Source organism: Ammospiza nelsoni, chromosome 3, assembly GCF_027579445.1.
Source record: "Ammospiza nelsoni isolate bAmmNel1 chromosome 3, bAmmNel1.pri, whole genome shotgun sequence".
Lineage (NCBI taxonomy): Eukaryota > Metazoa > Chordata > Aves > Passeriformes > Passerellidae > Ammospiza > Ammospiza nelsoni.
Window position 1 is genome coordinate 93,823,598 of NC_080635.1, and position 24,287 is coordinate 93,847,884.

General features: G+C 38.0%; 1 long non-coding RNA gene across 1 annotated transcript in view; it reads right to left on the bottom strand.

Annotated features, from left to right (window-relative positions):
* The window catches only part of LOC132071723 (uncharacterized), a 34,724-nt gene extending 19,249 nt beyond the window's left edge, over positions 1-15,475 (bottom strand). The window contains exons 1-2 of the long non-coding RNA XR_009418181.1: positions 15,415-15,475; positions 12,268-12,387 (exon numbers count right to left, since the gene is read on the bottom strand). This is a non-coding gene — a long non-coding RNA (uncharacterized LOC132071723). The remainder of the gene's footprint in view (positions 1-12,267; positions 12,388-15,414) is intronic.
* Between the last annotated feature and the right edge of the window lie 8,812 nt (positions 15,476-24,287).

Sequence of the window (24,287 nt, forward strand, 5' to 3'; positions counted from 1 at the left end):
CTGAATAATAATAGCTGGATAAGTCTGATTGTATATATATATATATATATATATTTAAGTTAGCCGTTATTTCCTGATCCCAGAATGGCAAGAGGCTGGATATAAAGATGTAATTGAAATCTGTGTCACTGTAGTTATTGAAAAATATCATTATAATGTAGTCTCCACATGTGGGTTGAATTAAATCTGTCAAGTTTGAGGCCAAAATGAGTAGAATGTCACAATGTTTATCACTGTCTGTTAAGCATCATCATTCTCCCAGTCAGTCATTCCAAGCAATGGATTTCCTAAAGTTGTAGCTATAATCTAATATCATAAGTTTTTCCTCTGAAGTTAATGGATATTTCAGAGCAAGAAATGGAATTAAATATTTCAAATATACTTTCAATACATTTAGAACTGTCTGAAATCAGACTCTTCCTGCTAAATGAGTTTTTTAGTGTTCTAACACTAACAGTTTTCTTGACAGCCCTGAGCAAGCTCTGCAAATATTCTCTTGTTAGAGATCTCCAGTTTCTCCACATTTAGGTCCCACCCTGAGAGCACAAGAAAGTATTACCACTGTGTTCAGTGTCATTATCCAATATTTATAGAAATCAGAAAGAGTGGATGAAAATTCACCTTCACTGAAGATAATGTAGTGACATCAGCAAAACAGGATTTCACTCAAAATGCAAGAAATAGAGGTTTTTCACTTTTTCCCTATCTGGTTTATGCACCTGCAGTATCCTTGAGGAAAAGCAACACTTAGAGCTAATTTAAGTAATCAGAAATATTTAAAGAAAATTACTGTTTCAACTAGTGAATTGTAATAACTATACACAGCTGTTAAAATTGCTTATGCTGCACCAACACCAAACTCACAAAGCATCTGTGATGAGAGATCAATCATTTCCTGCTATTTATCAAGACATAGCCAATTAGAACAATAAACAGGATCACACACATTTTCGTGCTGTATCATCAATTCATCTCTTATAATATGTAGCTCTGATTGTAACCAACATTTGTTTTGCTGAATTCTGTCTAAATACTCTCTCAGCTTCTCAATTCAAAACTCCTTTAATGCATTTCTTCTAAAAATGTTCTAGTTTACCTTTTTCTACTGTTAAACTCACTCAAGCCCTTGAAAATTATTTGTAGTATATTAGCTTCTTGGCTTTCATGTCATATGGTGAGTGCTTGTGGAAAAAAGTGTATTAATTTCAATATTCTAAGTTCTTTTGGTCTGAAGGGACCAAAAGCTCCAAGGGAACACAGAGAACTGCTTCAAACCATTTTAACAAGTATTGTCATCTTATCTTAACTAGAAAGAAATCTTCATCAACTTCAGTGTCAGATAGTCCAGTCACCATTCACACAAAAGGATCTGTGGTCTCTAAGTGCATCTAAAATTCTGGCCATCAACATGGCTTGATTTTATTCAGTTTTAGCTCTCTAATAGAAGGAAGAGGCTTAGTTCTGTGATAGTTCTGTCTGTGCTAGTTCCCAAATTTCATCTTCTCTCAGTGAGGAGTGAGGACTCCTCCAAAACCTGTTTGATCCTCTCTGTCTCAGAAACTTGTTCTGTGTCCGTGCAGAAAGAGTCCAGCACTGCTGAGGCTGCTAAGGGTAAAAGAGATTCACTCCACAAAGCACAAGCAGATGAAGGCACACTATAGAAACACTATTGCTACAGAAGTACAATCAAGAAATCAAAGGAAGTTACGCAGTGCAGCAATGCTATTTGAGCTTTCTCTCTGGTTTGCACCACCTGTTACAACTGGCCACAGTCAGACTTTGCAGCTACAGCTTTCCAACAAACTTCTATTCACAACCACTGTCCAACATGACAGATTCTTCATTCTCAAGCATTACCTACACTACTCTTGTCCCCTAGATGTAGAGTTTCCCTCAGACTGTCCTGAAGTGCATGTTCAGCACACTTAGAGAGAAATCCATGCTGCTGTCTGTCTCATTCTGTTACTTATTGCTTTCACAACCTCTTATGTCATCTTCAAATAGTGTTAACATCAGAATTTTGTTGCAAGTCTGAGCCCCTCAGCTGAACCCTGTAGGACAAGTTAGAACCACCAGGCCATTGGTGATTCCAAATTTATGACTTCATTAGGAGATACTGTAAGTGAAAGAGTTTATCCTTCTTTTACTCCATATCAAATACATATCAGTTAACTTTGTAAGTGTGTAGATTTTTGTTGTGGTATATCAGGGCATGCATTTTTTACTTACTCTATTATCTTTACAGATTAAACATGAAATGTCACTTTAAAAAAATCAACAAAGCATGATCAAATCTATTTTCAGTGAAGTCCTGTTAGCTGGTATTAATTATGTTCCCTGATTTTAATTCTTGATGAATCAAGTCCCATATCAGTCATTCCATTAATTCATCCAGGATTGAGATCAGGATGTCAGAACTATAATTAGATGGGTCATCCTGTTTGGCTTTAGTGTAAAAACTGGTCACACTCTTCTCAAGTTGTCATAACTAGATTATACTCACTCTCTTCAACTGAAAAAAAAAAAAAAATCATTAGCTATGTGATTATTGCTGTAAATCAGAATTTCTTCAAAGTAATCTTCCAAAGCAGAGATATATAGCATTAGAGTATGACATTAGCTCACAATTTTCTTGTATCCAAGGGAAGCCTTCAGGAAGGATGTTCTCCATGCTTAGACTGACAAGGACTTGGCTCTAGCTTCCCTTCACAGCCTTTCTAAACATAATCTCTTGTGGCTGTTTGTGAAGATGTTAAGGCAACCTCATCAAGCACAGAGACTTCTCTCCTCAGCCTAATGAGAGAAGGGACAACCTCCACAGGCTCATTTCCAAACTGCAATCCAGCTGCTGTGCTGCCCCAGCTATCCTCAGCTGCCAAGTAGAAGATATCTCAGACTCGTGGTCTTGAATGGACAATGCTTACAATATCACAGAATCATTGAACCATTTTTGTTGGAAAGACCTCTAAGGTCATCAAGTTCAACTCCAAGTCCAACACTAAACCATGTCTCCAGGTTTCTTTGAAATACCTCCAGGGACAGAGGTAATCAGCATAATCCCCACTCAATGTATCATAAGGTACATCCCTGATCCCTTTCCTCACTATCTGAATTATGGAGTCATAGAATCATGATCTGGCTGTGAGATCTTTGGCCTTAATTTGTCCAGCCTCATTTGAAGCTGCCCCCACAGTCCCCTCTGGCAACAGAAGTTCATTACCCAAACATGTAAAGATGAACTTTTTTAAATTTGGGCTTTAAGATGCTCTATCCCTTGTTTCAGTGGATTTCTCTAGTTCTAGTATTGCAGGTTTCAATGATTAACAGTTCAGTTTAACTAACACCTACAAGATTCTTTAAATTCACCTTAGTTTTCTCCTCTCCAGATGGAAAAGTCCTGTATTTTCACAGTATTTTTAACCTCTGGAAAGGGAAGAATGGGAGGTTTAAGCCTGTCACTCTTCATTTTGTGCCATTTCCCACTCCAGGATGGCCATCCTTTCCTCTCATTCCATGTGTGATGGAAAACCAGATAGCACGGAAGCTACTGAGGGAAGTGGGAGGCAGGGGTTGATAAAAGAGGTTTGACTTTGCCTGTGGTTGTGGGGCAGCTCACAGCCTTGTTATGTGCAAGAACCTTGTTGTTGACAAGGCTCCTGTGTATATCCCAAGCTCTGTACCTAATCCCTGCAGACACCTATCCCCATAGGACTGCTGTTCTCAGAGGATTTGTGAAAAGGTGGTTCATTAAACCCAGAATGTTGACATAAATATGAATGAGAGCCTCAGTGCACTTGTTCCCCATCCCCCCTCTGACTGCTGGGACTGGGAGCTACTCATGGTGGTGCTGGTGTAAAGCAGCTTCTTCAAGGGTGACAAGTGAGACTCCTCACAATAGATCATCCTTTGAAAGTCCATCAGTTGAAGATGGATATGCCTCTTTGTCTTTACTATTTCTTTTAAACTGCTAGCGCTTAATGCTCTCTAGCACGTGCTTCATAATATATTTTTGGCCAATTTTCTGCTTGCCGGTCCGGAAAATCAGCATACAGTCATCTTTCAATATTGAGCTTTGTACACAGCTAATGTTAATGGAAAACAAGGGACTGTTAACAAAGACAAAGAGCATGAGCTGACATTATTTTCTTCAAGCTTCATTCAGCAGGAATGCCCTGTCAAGTGGAGCACATTATTCCCAAAAGCATTTTGAGAATGAGTGGGTGAACATCCTCTATCATTTTGTTATACTTGTCAAATATCAACTGTGCTGCCAGCAGGGATATACAGCATTAAGGGTGTGGCTAGGGGACTGAAACTCCTGAGCAAAGAGCAGCACAATACCTGTAATTTTTTTGTTAGCTCTTTGTAAAATAAACAAAGAATAATTTCAGGGAGTGAAAAGCTGGACAGAGTCTGGCTCAAGTTTACAGCTGAAAAGTATGCACAGGGAAAATAGAGGACAGAGTCCTCTGTAAGAAAAATTATCTGCCTGTATTTGTCATTGGATCTGCAGTACATCATTTACAAAAGCAAGGGTCTTACAAATGTTTCCTTAATGGTTTCCTAATTATTCTAATTAACGAGTGTCTACTAGGTTCCATCAGTCATCGGTGAACTCATGTGATGTGTTTCTACTGCTGCCTTGTCTTCAGAAATTCTGTAAGACAAGAAGTCAAGAATACAAAACAGTGATGAGGAAGGATACAGTGACTAGAACTTGACAGAAAATAATAAATAAAAATAATTATCATGATTCAAAATGTAGGTACAGTGTTGGAAAAAGGCAAAATGAGAGGGGAAATGGTTTACTGTCTTACTAACTGGAATGATTAGGTGTCCTGTGGATTTCTTCCTTTTTTTGCTGGTCATAGTGACAAAGAACAAAGACTTGAGCCTTTTCATTCTGTATATATTAAGCTATAATCTCCCATTTTAAAAGCAGCAGAGAATAACATATTACTTGGCAATATAATACCAAATAATGAGCAAATAATTCAGGAATAAATTAAAGTCCCACTGAACTCACATTGCTGCTTAAGCTGAGCAAGGCAAGCTATGAAAACATAATTATGTTTTGGGGGTTCATCTTGTCTTTCTGAGTAACTCTAAGTATGTATTTCACAAATCAGTTCATAGATTGTTTTATTTTCCTTCTTTTTTTTTAAACTTCCCAAAGTCAACAGAACAGAACATGAGAATATGGACAGTATAAATGTACCATGACACAGAGACACAAGTTCATGGGTTTTTTCTTAATGTCACTCTAGAAAGAGTACTCTGACATGTTACAGATTACTAGGACACAACAGCTTTTCCATGAAATCTTGCTTGTCTGAATCAGTTAGGTGACATCAAGGATTTCCCACTAAATGCAAATCAATAGAAAAGGGGAAAATTATAGTGGAAGAAGTAGGTTGTAAGAGGGAGAAGTTTGGGTCACAGGCTTTCAGATACTGAGGTTCTATTGCATAATTAATCTTCATCTTCCCAATAAAAAACAGGAATCTGCTGTAAAATACTACTGCCTGTTTTTTCTTTAGGAAGAAAAGTATTCATGGTAGGAGTCAAAGGAAGCAGGGAAGTCATTAGGAGATGCTAACAAAGTGGTTCAATGGGATCTATTCAGAAGAAGCCAGCAGTGGGGATATTTTGCTTAAAAGAGAAATGCATTTTTTCCTACCAACAACATCTGAGTCCCCAAAAATCATAGCTAATTGTACAATCTGATCCGTATTAACAGTGTGATATGAATGAAATATGCTCCTGAAATTCGTGTCGTTAACAAGGGTCCATTATCCTGATCACCTTAGAAAACCTGGGCACCAAGGTCAATTTCCAATTGATCAGCTTAGGCATGAAAAAAAGACATTGTTATACTGCAGTTAGCCTGAACATTAGCAGCACCAATGCCATTAATTCAAAATTACGTTATTTGCAAACAAAAGTAGCATCTCTATGATCTGATCACTGGTGTCAAGAGGACACCGTAAGCATAGCTGAAATTTTAGAGCAGGCAATAGCTCTGTTCAGCTCACTGGCTGAATTATTTTCCTTTTAATGTGCTGCTAGAGGATGTTCAACACAGCAAAACCAAGTATTGCATTAAGGCTTTGCTTAGCAAAGGCTAAGCTTCCCAAGAAAGGTGAATAACAATAGCCAAGAGGTAGAAATTCATTCCAGTGAAATCCTTCTGTCTGTTTCTCTCCACTTCAGCAAGAGCTTTTGAATTTTAATCACTTGGTCTGAATTTCACACACTTCTTTTTTAGGTTCAGTGCAGGACATGCAATATGCAGGCTACACATGGTTCATTCTGGACCCCAGGTATAATTCATGGTCTTAGAGACAGACCCATGTCAGTTTTCATTTCTCTATTTTCTTTCCATAATTACCAGTGAAACAATACAGTGATCCTAGGAGTAAACACAATAAAGCACTTCATTTCTGCAAGAACACAGAAGGAAACACTCAAGAATCTCTTTTCCTCTTCTCAGGCTTATATGTACCCATTGCCAAAGCTGAAGAATTTCTGCATCATCGTCTAGGACTGTACTGAGATGCTACAGTTATTTTTCCAGGGTTTTTTGTTGTTTTTTTGTTGGGTATTTTTTGTTTTGTTTTGTTTTTTGTGGTTTTTTTGTAATGTAGATTTCTTATATTTGCACACTTTCTATTCTTGAAAACCAGACCTGATTACATTTAGCCATTCTAGAAGCCATAAATGTTTTTTTAAATTAATCTCTGAATGCCTCAGACTCGGGAATTTTTATATATATTCAGTTAGAATTAATTACAGCTTAAATGTATGATTCTTGTTCCAAATAATGACTTCAGAAATGTTCCCTAAATCCTCAGACCTCTCCTGTCCACACTGGTGAGCTCACTGCAGACAGAAACTTACCAAGATAATACTGGAAAATTTTCTCCTAGCCAAAAATGCTAAAACTGATTCTACAAAAATCAAAACCAAAGAGAGAAAGGGACATCCTGTATCTCCAATTTCAACACAGAGGACAGGCTGATACATATGAGTTTGTTAAGCAGAAGGAGGACTTAGAGGATGACCAGGGGCTTATAGAGAAGACAGAGTTTTCTTCTACATAGTCAGAAATAAACATGAGAGGCAACAGGTACAAAGAGCTACAGAGAAAATCTAACTGAATGAAAGGAGAAAAAACCCCAAACAATTCACAGGAGAATGGTCAAGTGCCAAAGTTGCCCAAGTGGCTGCAAAATTTCATTTCCTGGAGATAATTTCAATTCAAGCGGACAAAAATCTGAGCAACTTAATCTAACTTTGAATTTAGGCCTGCCTTTGAGAAGGAGGTTGAACTGACTGACCTCCAGAGTCTGTTCCAATCTGAATTATGGTTATTTTGCTAAGCTACCCAAGCCAAAATTTTTTGTCCCCCTCTCATAAGAGAAGAACTTCAAACTCATTATTATCTACCATCAAAATGGTAGATAATATTATTTTCCTGTGTCAGTCAAGAATTTGTAAAGAATGGAGTGTATTAAACTCCTGTAAATACTTGTAAGAAGTACATTATCCTATTTGATAATAGGATAATAGAGGTTGATATAAAATAGAAGCTCAGTAGATGGAGACACTTCACACTGAAATGTATGCAATAGAGTAACGAAAAAGGAAGATGTTTCACTATATGTGAAGTCAAAGTTAGCCTGTGCAGATGACACCTGTTCTAGCAGTGTGACATTTCCAGCCTTGAAAAGGTGAATCTATTCCTAAATCAACAGGATGAAGATCATCTCTTTTACTACTAAGTTATTTTTGGTTGGGATTTCTGAATCTGAATGGATTCCCTGGAAACTTTTAAACAAACAGTGGCTGCAGGAGTTAAGATGGGGTGCTAATAGGTGGTTCCCACTGTGGAACACAACATGTGAGAAGAGCAAAGAGGAAGAATCAGTAGAGAGAGGGGTACATCTATGCTGGTAAAAAAGGGAGAACTGTGACCAGTGCTTGACCTTGGGGATAGATATTATGGATTAGCAAAAGAGCAAAAGTCCCCAGTGTTTAGCTCCAGCCTCCTCTAGAGAAATCAATTATGTACAAACTACAGACTTCTTGGCATTGAGTCTCTTCTGTATCTTACTTTACTATCTTATATCCACAAGATCCTATGACATAATTGTTATATTTTGTCTTTTTAAAATTTTAATCACAAAGTCCCTGAAATAACTTCAGGACTATATGTCAGCCTGTCACTTTCATGTCACTGGAGTATGGAACTGGAGGGTTTGTATCATGTTCTCTAGGAAGCAAAAGTGTAAAAAGCCTATTAGAGGACTTCCTGGGAGTTAAACCTGATAGTCTCATCCTAATTGACTGCTAGAATGATTTCTGGATTGAGTTACTCCCAAAACTGTGTCTGGGTTTTTATATTACAGAGAATGAGATAGAGTGGTCAAATGCAGAGCCTGGGGTAAGCTGACAAACAATTGCATATCCACATAGGCACCTTCCCCTTAGTTTCCCTAAAACTTTTAACAGGACAGCCATGGGTTCAGTGTTAAAGCACACTCCCAGGTCCTGTGTGTTTGCCAGAGTAGAAGAGTGTCTACGAGACCCAGAGTGTCTGCAAAGCAGACTGTAGACAAGAGATTTTTTTTTTAGATGTTGATTTGGTATCAGTAGATTACACAGTTGCTTTTTGTTTTTATATGCCCTTGCAATTGTTACATCTACTTTACAATTGGAATGAATAATTTATCTTTCTTTTGACTTAAGTATGATTTTAAAGTAACTGCCTAAAGTAACTGGTCAGTGGTCCCACACCTCTTTTATTTAGCAAGACATTTATTTAGATTGGTAACAAGATAACTGTTGGGGTAAATTGTTTACTTAGGATTTCAACAACCGTCTAACATTTCTGGGATAGCCAAAAGAAAAAGGACTGTAGCCCCACAGTAGCAGCCAGAGCTGCTTTGAGAGTTTGCATTACTGTGCTGGTACTGTCCAGGCACAGAGGAAGCCCGTAGCAGCTCCTCACAGAGAATCCCTTCCCTGGCTGACTTTCTCCCTCTTCACAAAAAATCAATCAAAGCAAAACCAGCACATTTGCAGAGATCAGGAGAGGAATTCGTGTACTCCAGCCATAGCTAGAAAAGTTGTCCAGACCACAGCAGGGTAGTGGATGCTGATTGCAGAGCATCCATGCTGCCCAGTGAAAACTCCCCAGGCACAGGCTGATCGTGCACACAGCTCACAGCACCTGAGCTGGGTCTCCATGGGGACAGCACAGTGACACTGGGAGTCTAAAACATCACCTCTGGGTGTCTGTGGTGGGATGAGGCTTTAGCTCCAAGTGTAAGGATTATGCTGAATAGAGCTCACCAGAGTGTTGATTTTATAACAGGATTGTCAAAGTACCTGTTGTCTGTTCTGGGACTTGGTGCCGCCCAGTGGAGTTTAGGGATGTCTTGGACCTCCTGAGATAGTGTTAGAAGAATATGAAGGCTCAAGCAGGGGAAGCCTGGCAACTCTGTCTGCAGGGAACAACTTCTGTCACAAATGATCACCAGAATTACCCCAGAGAATGGTAGTGCATCCAAAATAATCCAGGAGCAGATTTGCCGTGTGTACTCACATTTCCTGGAATCTGCCTCTTTCAAGGTCATATCAATACCACATAGTCCTGTGGTCATCTGATGGACACTTATGTAACAGCAGAGATTCCTGTTCTTTGTTCCCAAGCCTATTTCTTTGCATGTCATATTGCTACGTGCCATTCCATCCTCAAACTCTTCTCCAGTTCTCTTTTTTATCCTCAGATTCTGTTTTACACTGTCAACATCCAAATCCTTTTCTATGTTAATGTTGCCTCTCAATTTTGCATCATCATCCCCCATTAGGGAATGCACATTTTCCCATGACAATACATACTACATGAAAATATTAAATTAGAGATTGATATGGACCAACACACTGCAACAGACCAACATTTCTCCTGGAGGAATTTGCCACATACTTCCCTGCAGTATTATGACTGTTTTCAGCACAAACTCCTGTGATCTGTGTTCTAACTATCCTCTGTTCACTTCTTATACATAGCCCCCCCTTCATAAACTGATGTTTCTCTGAATGGGATAGACAGTGAGTAAACAACATCCAAGTGGATTAAAGCTATGGCAGTTCAAGAGAAAGATAACACAGAGAAAATGGTTTTGTCCTCAAAAAATTGTGTTGTCATCATATAATCTACTTCTGATGAACACGAGCCACATTTTGTTCCATTTATCCCAGACATGCTGGCAAAGAAGCAAGTAAGATCAGCTTTGCTACATAAGATCTTCTGCTTTCTTTTGTGTTTCTCTTTTTGTATATAAGGATATATCTTAAATCTACTATTTTAATTGCATTTACAAGATCTTGTTCATCTGAACATCCAGCAATTTTTAATTTAGTCTATACTTTTTGGTCTCCAGGAAAATGTTCAGTCTGGTTTTGTGTTTCACTAAGAGTGTCTACTTCTTTTCCTGATACACTTTTTATGTGGTTAATTGTCCACCTTGATTCTGAACATTTTCATACAAGTTTCTGTATGAAACTTGTATGTCAGAAATAAGTTTCACACTATTTTTTGCAGCTTTGACTTCAGAAAAACCCAGTTCAAGCATTCCCTTCTCTTAACCACTTCAGTCCATCCTGCCTCACTATATAGATTTCTCAGCTTATGAAACTTTGCCCATTCAAAATCCTCACTGCATGTACAGACCACTTTTGTTAGTTCTTCCATTTCATCATCAGTCTTTGCCAGAAAGCAATCAGCTCCTTGGTGAATTCTCTTAGCCTAAAAGATGATGAGCTTTGTTAATTCTGGCTATGGTTTACATGTCCAGATGAATGAGTCTGAATGAAGTTGTTTTACCTGAGGCACCTCCCCTGCATTTGTTTGCAGAGAAGATGAATGCAGTGCCCCCAGCTTTCTTGTCCAACTGGCATGTATAGGCATTTGTTTTAAAATACAAGATCCTGTGGAAGGAGTCATGTAAACATCTCTGTCTGAGACAGTCACTGCAGGTTGCTCCCTGAGTTCCTGAAGAGAAGCAGACATTTTAAGGCTGCAAACCAGAAATAAATATTTCTAGTCCTACCAATGACTAATTTTGCATAGAGAGGATAAACATTTATCTCAGAAGTAGCTTCTACAAGGCACATAACTGCTGTTAAATGAAATTAATCAAAATGCTGCTCTGCTTTAACCAGTTGCTGTTGAAACAAACTATTACATCCATTTTAGTGCTAATGAGGTTGTGGATTCTCTTTGCTATCTATTAACACTGCTGGAGGCAGGATACTGGTTACTGGGACCTTTGATATGATACAGTGTGGCTTGTTCTTATTGCAGACATTTTTCAAGATAATGATGTCACTTAGATTTTGGTTCACTGATAATTAATAGTAGTGAGATTCACTTGCTAGATAATAATTAGTATTATCCCTCAATAGTCTTTTATAAATTAAATACAAAAGACAATGCTTGCTCAAAATGAAGTGCTGGTCTAAATACCTGCCTTAAATTATATATTAGATTTTGTACAGAATGTGATCGTTTTGGGAGACCTCTATTAGTGCATATAAGATGATGCATATTTATAGAATGTTCTCTACTAAGTTGATGTGCTAATAAACAAACACAAAAGTTTTAAAAGTTCACTTAAATTAAAAGTTTTAAAAGTTTTAAGTTCACTTAAATTTGAATGGCCATAAAAAAAGCTCACAATTGCTTTCTTCCCTCTGAATCATCCTGATGAACCCTGTTTTCTTCTATTCTTAGTTAAGCAGCCAATAAAAAATTGGAAATCTAACACATCTTCCTTCAAGCCAGGAATGGGTTTTCCTCTGATCATCCATACAAAAACTTACTACTGAAAATACTATTCTAAGAGGAAATAATGCAATTAAGTATTGGCTTTTGTTTGGTTATTTAATCATTAGGTCCAACATATCTTTTCTTTTAATGCCCCGATTTGTCAATAATCAGATGTGTAAAGTAATGTTATTTCCTGAGAAATATGTCTTTTACTGTAAGGCTAAGGAGAGCAAAGAAAACTGCACTGAACTTTTAGATAGTAATGAGTAACCTTGACATCTGAACCACTTTATGATACTCTTTTATCTTCAGGATGACATATAGAAGAACAATAATACCAATATTAGGCAGTATAGAAGTACCATCTGGTACTGACATTTTGACATAAGAAAGCTTAAGGTGATATACAGACACTCAGTGCCAAAGATTACCTGGTTTCCACAAGCTCAGCTGACGCAACAATCTGGTGGAAGTAGAGGTGAATTTCCCCAGCAGCTGATGTGCAGTGATGAAAGGAAGAAAGACCACTTCCATTTCAGAAACAGGAATTTCTACAGCAGGAAAGTTGCACACAGACAACTGAGCTGTACAGTCATGATGCTTTTTAGGTAATCATCTTTCATTAGTTTAAGCCTTCCTTATACTTGTGAATATTTTAGCAATATTCACACCAGCATTTAGGTTGCAAAATTTGCAGGGGTATTAAAAAATACTGATTGTTTTTGTTTTTTTTTACCAAAACTGTGTCTCCATTTTTCCACAATATTATAAGCTCACTATTGTCTGGTTTTCACTTGTGATAGGTAAGTCTTCACATCCTTTCTAATTATTGATTAGAGACAAAACCTTTAAAACAGCTAGGTAGGAAATAATAGATAGCAAGTACTATTTGGGAAAAAACAGGCTGTCTTTTTATAAACACAAAGCTACATCCATGAGGAATACAGTCATGATTGTGATGAGCCTTCCAAACCCCATTCCTTCAAAAAACATTTAGATTACAAGCACAATTGTACAAGGCAATTCATTGGAATTTGAAGGTTCATAAAATTCGTTTTCTGTAGCTTTTGGTATAAAACTGGCATGAACTTGAACATTACATGGAATGAAAGTAGTCAAAACAGATTAGATTTTATATTTGGTTATATCAAAAAAATAGTTTAGCCTGAATTACCTGACATTAACAAACAAAACTCAGAGCTACTTAACATAAATGTGCAACAACTCTATTACACACATTACATGGTATTGTCAGTAAGTGATCTTTGAAGATTAGCAGCCAGGGAGCTTAACAATCAGATGCATTAAATTCAGATGTCAAGTAATACAGTGACTCACAAGAACTTAGAACAAATTTAGGAGAAAAAATCCCAAGTAATTCCAGATCAGCACATGTATGAGGAAGAGCAGACTTCTGCCCATTGCTGGTGTGGTCTCAGGTACTAATCTGAAAAATAAGTGGGAGTGCTTTCAAGGTTCCTAGATAAGAACACAGGAGGCTGAGAGGTAGGAAAACTGAAGCATTCTATTATTTTTTTCTCCTCTTTAGTTTTCCTCTGTCTTAAAATATAGTAACAGTGCCCCAGGCCTTTGAGCATCCTGTCAATTACTTTGAAGTTTAACTAAACCAAACAATACAATCAGTTCATGCTTTACTACCAGGTGGTAGCTCCATGCATCTGTCTGCATGTCATTCCTCTCACCACTCTTCAAAGGGAAGCTAACAAAAACTGGGGTGGCAGGAGGCAGCATCCCAAATTCTGCACAGAGGATACACTCCCCACCAATCTCTGTCAGTTCTGCTGCACTCCAGCCAACCCAGCAGATCTCCAGATTGCAACCTAGGCTCTCTTAGGTATTGCACATAGAGATATCCTAGGACATACTCGGCTCATGCTACTTTTAATTTATCTCACTATGCTAGTTCAGGAGAGTTCTACTGAAGCAGAATCTGGTGGATTTACTCCTAGTTGCTTGAAGATAGAAAATAATAATGGAATTCACAATTAGACAAATTGCCAGTTTCATTACTTCTGACCTCCATATCTCAGCTCCAGATAAAAGAACTATTGCTCCATAGTCTTAGATGAAAATCTATTTAGATCAAGGCTCAGCAAGAAGCCTTGTACAAACCTGATATATCTATTTAGAGCCATGACACAGAAGAGCAATTTATCAACATCAGTAAATCTTGATGAATGCCAAGAGACCCAAGCCTCCTAAATCAAATGAGGGCTTCAGCCAGGTTTTGTCTAATAATTGGTTGCTGAAAGCTGAATGTGAGGTAGGACATAATTAATTGGATTCTCCCTCCTTACAGCATAGCAAAAAGTACAGACTGTGAAGGTTTAGGATGTCAAGCAGGAACAGGAAATTAGCTTGCAGAAGATATAGGAATGGAATTCTCACCTTCTTCAGCAGGTAAGATCACATAATTTTTTTTGATTGACTTTTCCAAACACCAAAACTTATTTTGAAAGTCAAGAATTCTGCACTCCATCTGCTAGTCCATTGTCCAAATACTGTAAATATTTTATATCTACTTGGCAAACATGAGAAATCCATATTTGGTTTAGGTACTATATGATAATTAATTCCACCATAATGACGTACTGATCTGGAGATTAAAGGGCTAAGGGACAGTTTGGGGCTTATTAAATGAATCGATGCACTATTTCAGCTTGTGAAACAAATCAGACCTTGTTCTGCCAGAGAACAAATGCCATTTTCCATGACCATGAACATATGTAATGTTGGCCAAGTCACTTAAACTTTCTTTCTGTTCCCTTTCCTTAAATGGGAATACCACTGCCTGACTGCAATGAATTTATGGACAATACATTTGTTTAAAACTATAACTATGCTGTAATAGAGGACCTATGTAAGACTCTTCCAAATAGAACAGTGACATTTTTATTTCTCTCACATTTAGTCAATGTATAGAGCACGTGGATGAACCTGCAGGACCTGTGGCATCCAGCAGGTAGCAGGAATAACTGAAAAAGGGAGAGCCATCTTTATGCTCCTGGTGTTTCCTTGGGACATAGGTAATACAAGAAAAGAAAATGCTGGGCTCTGCACATAATGTGTTTGGGTTTTGCCATCAGGATAAAAAAATTACACACAAACACGCACATATATATAGAGAAAAAATTCAGAGAAATAAGTGAGCTTGCTTTCTCTTATATCAGTTTCTCCTCTGCAGAGGGAAATGGAATCCTAAGAAACTCATTTTCCTTTAATTTGCCAGAAGACAGCTTTGCCTGAGAAACAAGCTTTCAAGCTAGAAGGCAGACCAGCTCTAATATTCACCCACCAGTAATCCCCTGTAAGGATTATACATTTAAAAAGGAGAAAGGTGTACATTTTGTGATGATCCTTTTACTTCTCAGCATTTTTCATAGTTGTTCTGTCAAAAAGTACTGCTTCTTTGAGAACACAGTCCTCCTGTAAATGTGCAGGTGACTAAGATTGTTGATGCTTTTCAAAACCCACTGGTAAAAATCCCCAGAACTCAGAAAAACTAATTCCCAGGCATGCAAGGCAATAATAGCCAAGATGCAGCTTATGCAGCTTACCTGTCTAAAATGGAGGACTTCCTGTTGTAAGTTGTTAGTCTCATTCTTGAAAGCAGTCATCTCACAGAAAAAAAAAAGAGAGAGAAAGAGGTGATACGCAGGCAATGCAGGCAAACCATAATGAATGTTGAATTTCCACTGACTTGTGCCAGCATGTTGCTTGCGCCAGAAAAATGGCAGAAGATGATGTACAACACAATTCGTGCCTAGCTAGTGGAAGAAAAGAGAGATTAAAAGAAAAATTAGGGAAAGAGTAACCGGTTTCTTATTTTCCACACAAGAAAAGCCCGTATAACCTGGGTCTTGTAGCTACATATAAATTCCAACTAAATTCCTGTCTCACTGGCTGCTACTGTCAATAAGAAGCAGGGCTGCTACTGATATTTCTGCAGGCAGCCTCTGTGCTGCGAGAGGTGGACACTGACATCCTGCCATTGTGGTCTAAGTGAAACTTAGGGTGAGTCTGTTCCCTCTGAATGGCAACTCCCCAAAAGGTGTTTGGAGCTCAGCATTGTGCCTTCCCCTGCATGATTTACACTACCCTTTTCTGGGCTCAGTCAGCTGTACGAGGCAAAAATGAACACTTCATAGGCTGAGTAAAACTCTCTTGAAAAGGATGAATGTAACAACTACTATTTGTTCAAGTTCATAGTTAGGAACTGCACGAGGGGCCTCACACCAAAACACTGCCACACGTTACCACTCCAAGCAAACGTGTGCCCTGAGATCCCACCCAGAAATTTGAACTATCTGGGTGGAGGGCTTGCATAGGTGGAGTTTCTGTGAGTATTCTTGTGGATGGGTATGGTGGGACAGAGAGAAAGAAAAAGGGAGAGGAAAAGAGAAAGGCAGGGGGAGGAAGCAGGAAAAGAACAGAGAGGATACGTTAACTTTATTTTTCTTTTTTTAAGCAGATGTGAGCTTGCTTTGGTTGTGCTCCAAGCAGGCACACTTCTTGCGCCCACGCTATCAGCAAAGGCTCAGCAGCCCAGGCTTACTAACCATGGCTACACTGTTTATGGTTTGGAGGTGACTCATACCCACCCAGAGTAAAGGCTGTTAAACAACAATGCAGTTAAAACCATAAGAGACCTGAAAAAAACCACCAGACACAGGCAGAATAAGCAAGTTGATTCTCCTCAGAAAAAAATAAAGGTCTTAGACTTTCAGTGGGGCACTGTCCATAAAAGTTTAAATTAATCTTAGCACTGAGCTATGGGAATTTATCTTGCAGTTCTTGTCCTTCAATCCAGTAATTTAGCTACATGTACATTCTGGCAAAACTGCTCTTCCTAAATATGAAACTGGAGCACACTCTTCAGTTATCTGCTCCATAAATGAACTAATCCTTATTATTAACTGGTTTTGCTGACATCAGCTTTCAGCCATGAGATTGTGTTTGTCTCATTTTTCTGTTTTCTGACATTTCATCCATATTCTGTGATGCTGGCTAAATCCAGCTGATGTGCATCAAATCAAATACTGATATACCCATTAAAGAAAAAATCAATTCTTTCAGGCTTCAAACTTGGATAAGGTATGTCCAAGTCTAAAATGAAAATCTGAAACAAATCTTTCAGCTTTCTTCTGAAGGTGTATGTGAAGCATAACAGCACCTATGTCACATCTGCACCACATGAAGTAGCAAAATTGTGATGTTTCTCTATCTCCCCAAGGAGACAGAGGAAATATAGTCAGGAAGCCTAGCTGACCTTAGAGAAACATTTAATATCTGCTTTGACAATTTCTGCATTTTATAAGAAACAATCAGTGTAGAAAATTCATTAAGAGTTCTTGGAGCAAAAACTAAAAACCCAGATCTCCTCCCCTCCTGGTAAAGGCTCAGAAGCCTAGGATCACATCTTCTTTTCCACTGGGTGGAACTCAAAGGCTTTTTTCTGGTGCTGATAAATTACTGGCAGCTGCAACTCCAACAGGTGGCAGGTGCTCAGAAAACACAGCTAAGAGACCACTGATTTCAAGTTTGTCAATCAGCTCCTATTCTTAAAAAGACATTTCTGCCACATATCCTGAAGAGAGGAGACATCCCTCTTATAATGTCAAGTACCCAAGTGCCAGAGCAGAGCTGGAATTACCATCAGCACTGCTTAGGTGTAGGCAAGCCAAAACCCTTAGAGCGTGCTGACCAAACCTCCTAGTGCTGCCTTCCTCTGACCACACAGAGCACAGGAACCCAACATGACTCCACCCAACAATTGCACAAGACAAAGAGATTGTAACTTTCAATGCTGTGATGTTCACTTATAGATATAGATGCAAGCTCTCAAGAAAGATATTGATTTTTCAGCTATGGTGGTTGTATTGCATTTGTCCTGAAAATATGTATCATTTCAAGGGCAAACACTACAGGTCTTTCCATGTGTTGATATGTCTTATGAATGTCTCTGAACCCTACATTTCAACAGCCTTCTCCAAGGACAAAAATATAATAATTCTGTATCTTGTTCTTTGAAAATTTGAACCTGAATAATTCAATGAGAGGTTTGGTGTGTCTTTTCCCCTTAGTTTTAATAAGGATAGGATTTCATTCTTCATATGCATCTCACAGTGTAATGGTCAAACCTGGCAATATTTCTAGTCAGTGATGGAGAGCATGTCCATGTGTTCCCCACATAATGAGGAGTGTTACATTGGGCTAACAAGCAGAGCTGACTGAAAGCTGGTTGCTTCCTGCTGAAGCACCAGAGGTATTACCTCTGCATTACAAGGCAACAGTGATAATAGTAAATTCCTTTCTCATAATTTAGCTGCATACATAGCTGTAGATAAGGTATTTAAAGGGAAACAAAGAAGCAGACAAAGCTGCAGATGTGGGCTCGAACCTGTGACCCCAATAATTTCCTTTCTAAGAAAACTTCCAGTTAAGAAGCCAGAGAAACCTTAAATCAACAATGTAACTTTTTAGCATATATCTTATTCTGTATCTAAAGTACAATATGTCATATGCAACATATAATACAATAGCATACTACCGTATATCTTATTTTACATTTTTATTACGTGTACATTTTGTATAGATATGCATATATAAATAATTGCATGTTTAAATATAAAATCAAGTTAATAGCCTAATTTAAGGGAATAGCACTCAGTAGAGCGGAAAAATCTCACCTCCCCTCCTCTTCAAATACATGTCTCTGGCATGTAGAGATACTACAGCAAAACACTGAGGCAGTTTGACTTTAAAAAGTGTAATGTCAAAATGCTTTCAGAATCCACTAGCATACTGCACTCCAGCAGCTTTGATTTCTTCTCACAAGAGTTAAGAAGAAATTCACCTAATCAGTACAGCTAGGCTCAGTTTACCAACTTCTTTTAATACTTTATCACCTTTGTTGAAAACTGCACTGTGAACCCTCAAAATCAATCATCACAACTCCTGCTGGCAATTAGGATTAAGGAAATTAAGCTCAGGAGACACACTAGTTGTACATACAAAGCTGATCCCCATGGGGGAGATTGCTTCACCTACCAGAGCCTGCCAGAAACATCTCTTAAGGCTTTACATCATCACCACACAGGAAAAAAACCCAAAAGTTCTATAAAGTGGCAGTATGATATATGCGAAAGATGTTGATACAAGTTGTAGGCCTCTGTAATTTTTAGTTAGAGAGCTCTGGTTTTAGCATTGCTATATCAGTAAAGCCATACCAGGTACATTGCCTCAGCTGTTGATGCCTGTCTGTTAAACAAAAATGAATGAACAAAAAGAGATCATCAGTCAACGCCAGATAACTCTTTTCTCACTAAAGTTCTCCAGTTTAAATTCCAGATGCCAAAAGTAGCAAGTACAGGATCCCTTCAGCTCATCACTGGAAAGACTTGTTACTGTATTTGCTGACTTTCACTGCTCACCCAGCTGCACGGGTTCCCCTAGGACCACAATGCCGGTGATGATAATAGTTCAGCCTTTGGGGAATTAAAAAGCAATATGAATTTTTGGAAAGACTGGGTTCTTTTCAGTTCTAGTTTAGTTTAGTTAGTTTCAAAGCCTTTACAGAATGAGTCAAGCAGGTTTGTAAACAGTTCATATTTTCAAATGCTTTATGTCTTTGCAGTTGGGAAAATATTTATTGAAGGGCTCAGCTTTGGCCTCACTTTGCTTCTATCAAAGGTAATGGTTTCAATGTTTTCAGTGGCAGCAGATAGTTGACATCAAAGCTTTGGGAAATCCTACTTTGGAAAAACAATGATGTCTCCTGGGTCTGAAGACAATGTGTAATGTAAAGTTTTGGGGGTTTGGGGGATGGTGATGCTTATTTCAGCTTTGTTTGGTTTTACTTATCCCAGAGTGTAAGGAGCAACATGTCACAGAAAAAGGATGGACTAATTATATTCTCATAGATAGTTTTACTAGAAGGAAAAATTATTAGACTTTTATAATTCAGGAAAAAAAAAAGTTCTGCATGTAACTAAAAAACTAAAGAATGTGTGCAAGCATGCTGTAAGGAAAAACGATTTGTAAAGACAGCCATATCTAAACTGCCAAAATTGTTATAAATACATCTGATTAGAATTTACCATGCCTGCATGTGTATACACGGTATTTTGTTTGGAGGTTTTTAATAGTGACAAAATTTCACCAACAAATGTTTTTTCAGCACAATGACTGTATCCTGTTTACTATACAGAACCATGCATTCCTGCAGTAATGGTTTTCAATAACGATTCCAAAGCTGCACTCTTGAAATTTTTTTTTAAATAAATGTTTAGAAGCTGCAATTTATAAACTCCATAAAAGTATTCATTATCTTTATTTCCTGGATTTCCTTAACTGTTCCTTGGGTGTTATGACTAGACTTTGATATATCAACAAACATAATTTATGGCATAATTGGTGTCTGGTTGATATGTTTAGTTACTGGTTGATATGTTTACTTATAGGTTAATATGTTTACTTACTACATTATCTAGCAGTTGATTTAGAATTTCCCATTTAAATTACCCTGTCTATTTAGAGGCCTCATTTGACAAGGTTTCCCATTGCATTGTCTTTTTCTTCCCATCAGCTGAATCAATAATTTATTGGTATATTTTTCACTAAATAAACACAAAAACTGATAAGCACAGTTAGCCCAGGAAAACATATGCAAGGAAAATAGAAATACTTATTATATTTTTACACAACTTCCTTGTTACAAAACAGCCAGTAAACTAACCTCTACATCCCTAGTGCAGCCTTTCAAAAGATTGATCCATATTTAACATTTAACAGCAGATTCTTACCCAGAAGCTTCAGTGTAAAGGAAAGCAAAGAGAAATTTCATTGCTGCAAACTCAGGAGCTCTGAGCCAGACCAGTGCAGCTACAGTTTGTGTTCTTTTGCATTCTCTCCACTTTTTAGTTTGAGGCGAATGAACTGATTACAGAGAAACTCTAAGAAAAGATTGAAGAGAGCTAGTAATAGGGGGTGCAGAGAAACTGCTTGTTTTGTTTGGCTGGTCCAGAATTTCAACAGAACTTTAGGAGCATTGACTTCAGCTGTTCAAAGTGTCATTAAATGACAAGCTCAGAAAACATTGTTCCTGTGTTGCAACATTTTGTTATTAGTCAAGGTGTACTCCCCACTTTTTCAATTAAGATGAGCTTTATACAGTGTCTATATAAAAAAAAAAAAAAAAAAACCAAAAAAAAACCACACATTTTAGGAACATAAATAAATGTATACATACCACATTTAGAAATTTTTAACAACTTTTAAATCAAATTTTAGCTGATCTAATTTGGCTTTTTCTAGTAGTAGTCCCTACATTTAAATTCTTACTGATTATTGACTGCAGGGTTTAATGCTGTGGGACAGAAACACTCACTAGTTTGATTTTTTTCTCATTGTATGTTAAGAAAGAACCTACCATTAACCTGAAGTTGTCTTAAAATTTATTGATTTTGAAGTTTAAAACACCCTTTTCCCTATTTTTGTCAATCAGATGTATTATTTCAGAGAAATCATGGAAATGCTTCTCTATACTATCAGAAAAATAATAATCTAGATTTATGAATAACTTTATTATATTTATGTGGGTTTTACAATTGCAAAGGGTGATTCAGAAGCTTAGCAGGATGAAGTATGTCTCCTAGCCACTCAACCAACTCTCTGTGAAAGAGGATGCTCAGGGACGCTGGTTTTCTGTGGCCACACTGCAAGTTCTGAGTGTAGCTAGGCTACCAGAAGAACACTTAGGGAACACTTAGCTGCTCATTGCCACCCCCACCACAGATTTCCACCTCCCAGGTTCTGCCAGTGTAACTTGTCTGGCTGCTCCCCAGCCTGTGCTGAAATGAGCCAGGCCCACTCACTTTCAGTGACAGGTCTTTGCAGGTCCACCTTGGTTTGCCTGAACTAACACAGAGAGTAAGTTTTTGGAAGACTGGGTCAGCAGGATAGAGGGCAGCACTTTCCAGAGGATTTTTATGGTCAAGAGGTGGAGGTGTCCCCTGAACTATCAAAGCTGCCACTGAAATGGGGCAGGGCTGCAGGTGCCTTCTTGTCTGCCAGTGAGAAGGCAGGATAAGTGCTGTACTCCAAGCCAGATCCAGCAGAAGCTAAATGAGGTCTACTGCCCCAGCTACAGATTACTGCCCTCCCTCATTAACTGGATCTTAGCATTTCTCCCAAACCCACACTGTATCTGGGATTGCTTTTAACCTCATTTTTTAAAGTAGTTTGATTCATTAAATACCTCCAAACACTTGTATTTCTAACCTAACCCACTTTGATAAGTAGTGAACTAGGGTGTGGCCAGATAAATTGATATACTAGTAGGTCTGATAGGGATCTCTGGTTTCACCTGGTTAAGTGATAGGTGAAGCAACACCTGAGACCTTTGTTAAAGCCTTCTGAAGAGCAGCTATGTCTTCTTTTGCCTGCCTGATATAAACCTCCACCTAAAAATCACTTTAGGATGCTTTTCTAATTTTTTAGCTACTTCATTCTAGAAGAGCTTAGACATGCTAGGAATGAATGTGGAAAGCAGTGTATTCCAGCTAAGTTTCCTGCATTCATAAACCAAATACTAACATCACACTGGAAACATGAGCATATATGTTTAGAAAGGGCATAGAACTAAACACAGAATGCTGAAGGCAGGGCTACTGCAAGTAGAATTACCCAACAAAAGGTTTAAGATGATAGAATCACTTCTCTGAATTCTCGTGTAACTGAAATGAGACTCTTCCCCTGCTCATGTAGATGAATTCAAGGTTTACCACTTTTAATAGTACTTTATCTTAAAAGGTGGAATCTTTCTTGGACCAGCTTTTGCATACAAGGAAAACAGAAGGTAAGACCTTAGACAAGGGAGAGAAAAAGCATTGTGATAACATTATCTGTCTCAGCTTAGTGTTCATACTAGTACTTAGAATGCCGCAGCTGGTGGTGTTGCTGAAGCTGAGACAGATGAAGGCCTTTGCTCTTACTTCAGCAAATCATGCAAAACAATGAGCTTGTATATAATAGGCAATAAGTTGTCTCATGGAATTATGTAATAGTGTAAGAGAGCTTGACTGGCAGACAGCTGCCCTATGTGACAATGGGCTGGATAACCATGTGGTGTGCTTCTTACTTAACTTCAATGCAACTGAGTGTGGTGTCTGACCCTGCTTTCAGCAGAGGGTTGGACCAGACAATATGCAGAGGTCCCTTCCCACTTCAGTCATTCTGTGACCTTAAAAGTTGTGTGAGTCTGTCATCTTGAATGCTGACAACTCATCAGCTGCTCATGGTATGGAAGTGTCCAATGTAGTCCAAGTTCTATGGTGTATATGGTGTTAGCCCACTTCTACTCCAAACTTCATTGACCTAATTCCTCTTGATTTGTATGGGAACTGTCTATACCAGATGCTCTGTTCTTGCTAATAATCAGGAAAAATTAATTGCAAAAATTAAAAAAATAGATTTCTAAATTTAACTGCCTTTCTAATATGTGTGAAACTGATTGCATTTTTGTTGATTGGTACAGTAGAAAAGTTGGCTTTGTTTTCTGTTTCATAGTAACTAGCTACTAAATATCTGGTTTTTTCTATTCCCTGTAGCATTTGTGCAGAGGATTATTGAATGATAGTTCAAGAGGTTTAAAGTGTGGTTGTAATGCTTTGAGGTGGTAGAGATGTCCCCAAAAGAGAGATAGAAGCAAATTTGCTGAATACTATGATGTGTTCCAAAAGCTTGATAGCTTGAAAAACATCATTATAGTAGTTTGGAGTGCTTGAACATTTGTCTTATTTGAAGATAAAATGTAAAGCTGTTCTGAAATTTATTTTAAACGGTTTCTGTGAGTTTCTTCCTAGCAATTGAACTGCATGACAGGTTTATTTTCAAAGGTAAATGTCATAGATTATTTTTACTTACAAATAACAATTCAGAAATTACAGAAATTTCTAGACAGCAACAGGCATTGATAATGATAATAAAATAGTTACCAGACTTCAGAGTGCCTATGTTTGAAGGAGTGGAATGAGAAGCGTGTTGAGACTGCTTAGTTTGTATCTCTGTAGCCCCTTATCATCACAATTTGGGATTATTTGCCTACAGCCACATACTCATTTACGAGGAATCAACAACAATGTCTCCTTTGATGGCTCCAAGGCTATATTTCAGGGTGGCTCTGTAGAGCAACCAGCATACCTTTGACACAAAATGTGACATAGGGCCACATTACTTTGATCTATGTCCTTCTTAAATGTTGTTATAAAAAATGATAGTGTGTTACATTGCATCCCCTAATTACTTAAAAAAAGAAGCAGTTGTGAAGTTAAGCTATAAACTAATTTCTATGACAACCAAAAATATGGTCAAAACATGGCTTTTCTAGCAGAGCCTACATCTGTGGTACAGAAGTTTCCACCACACACTG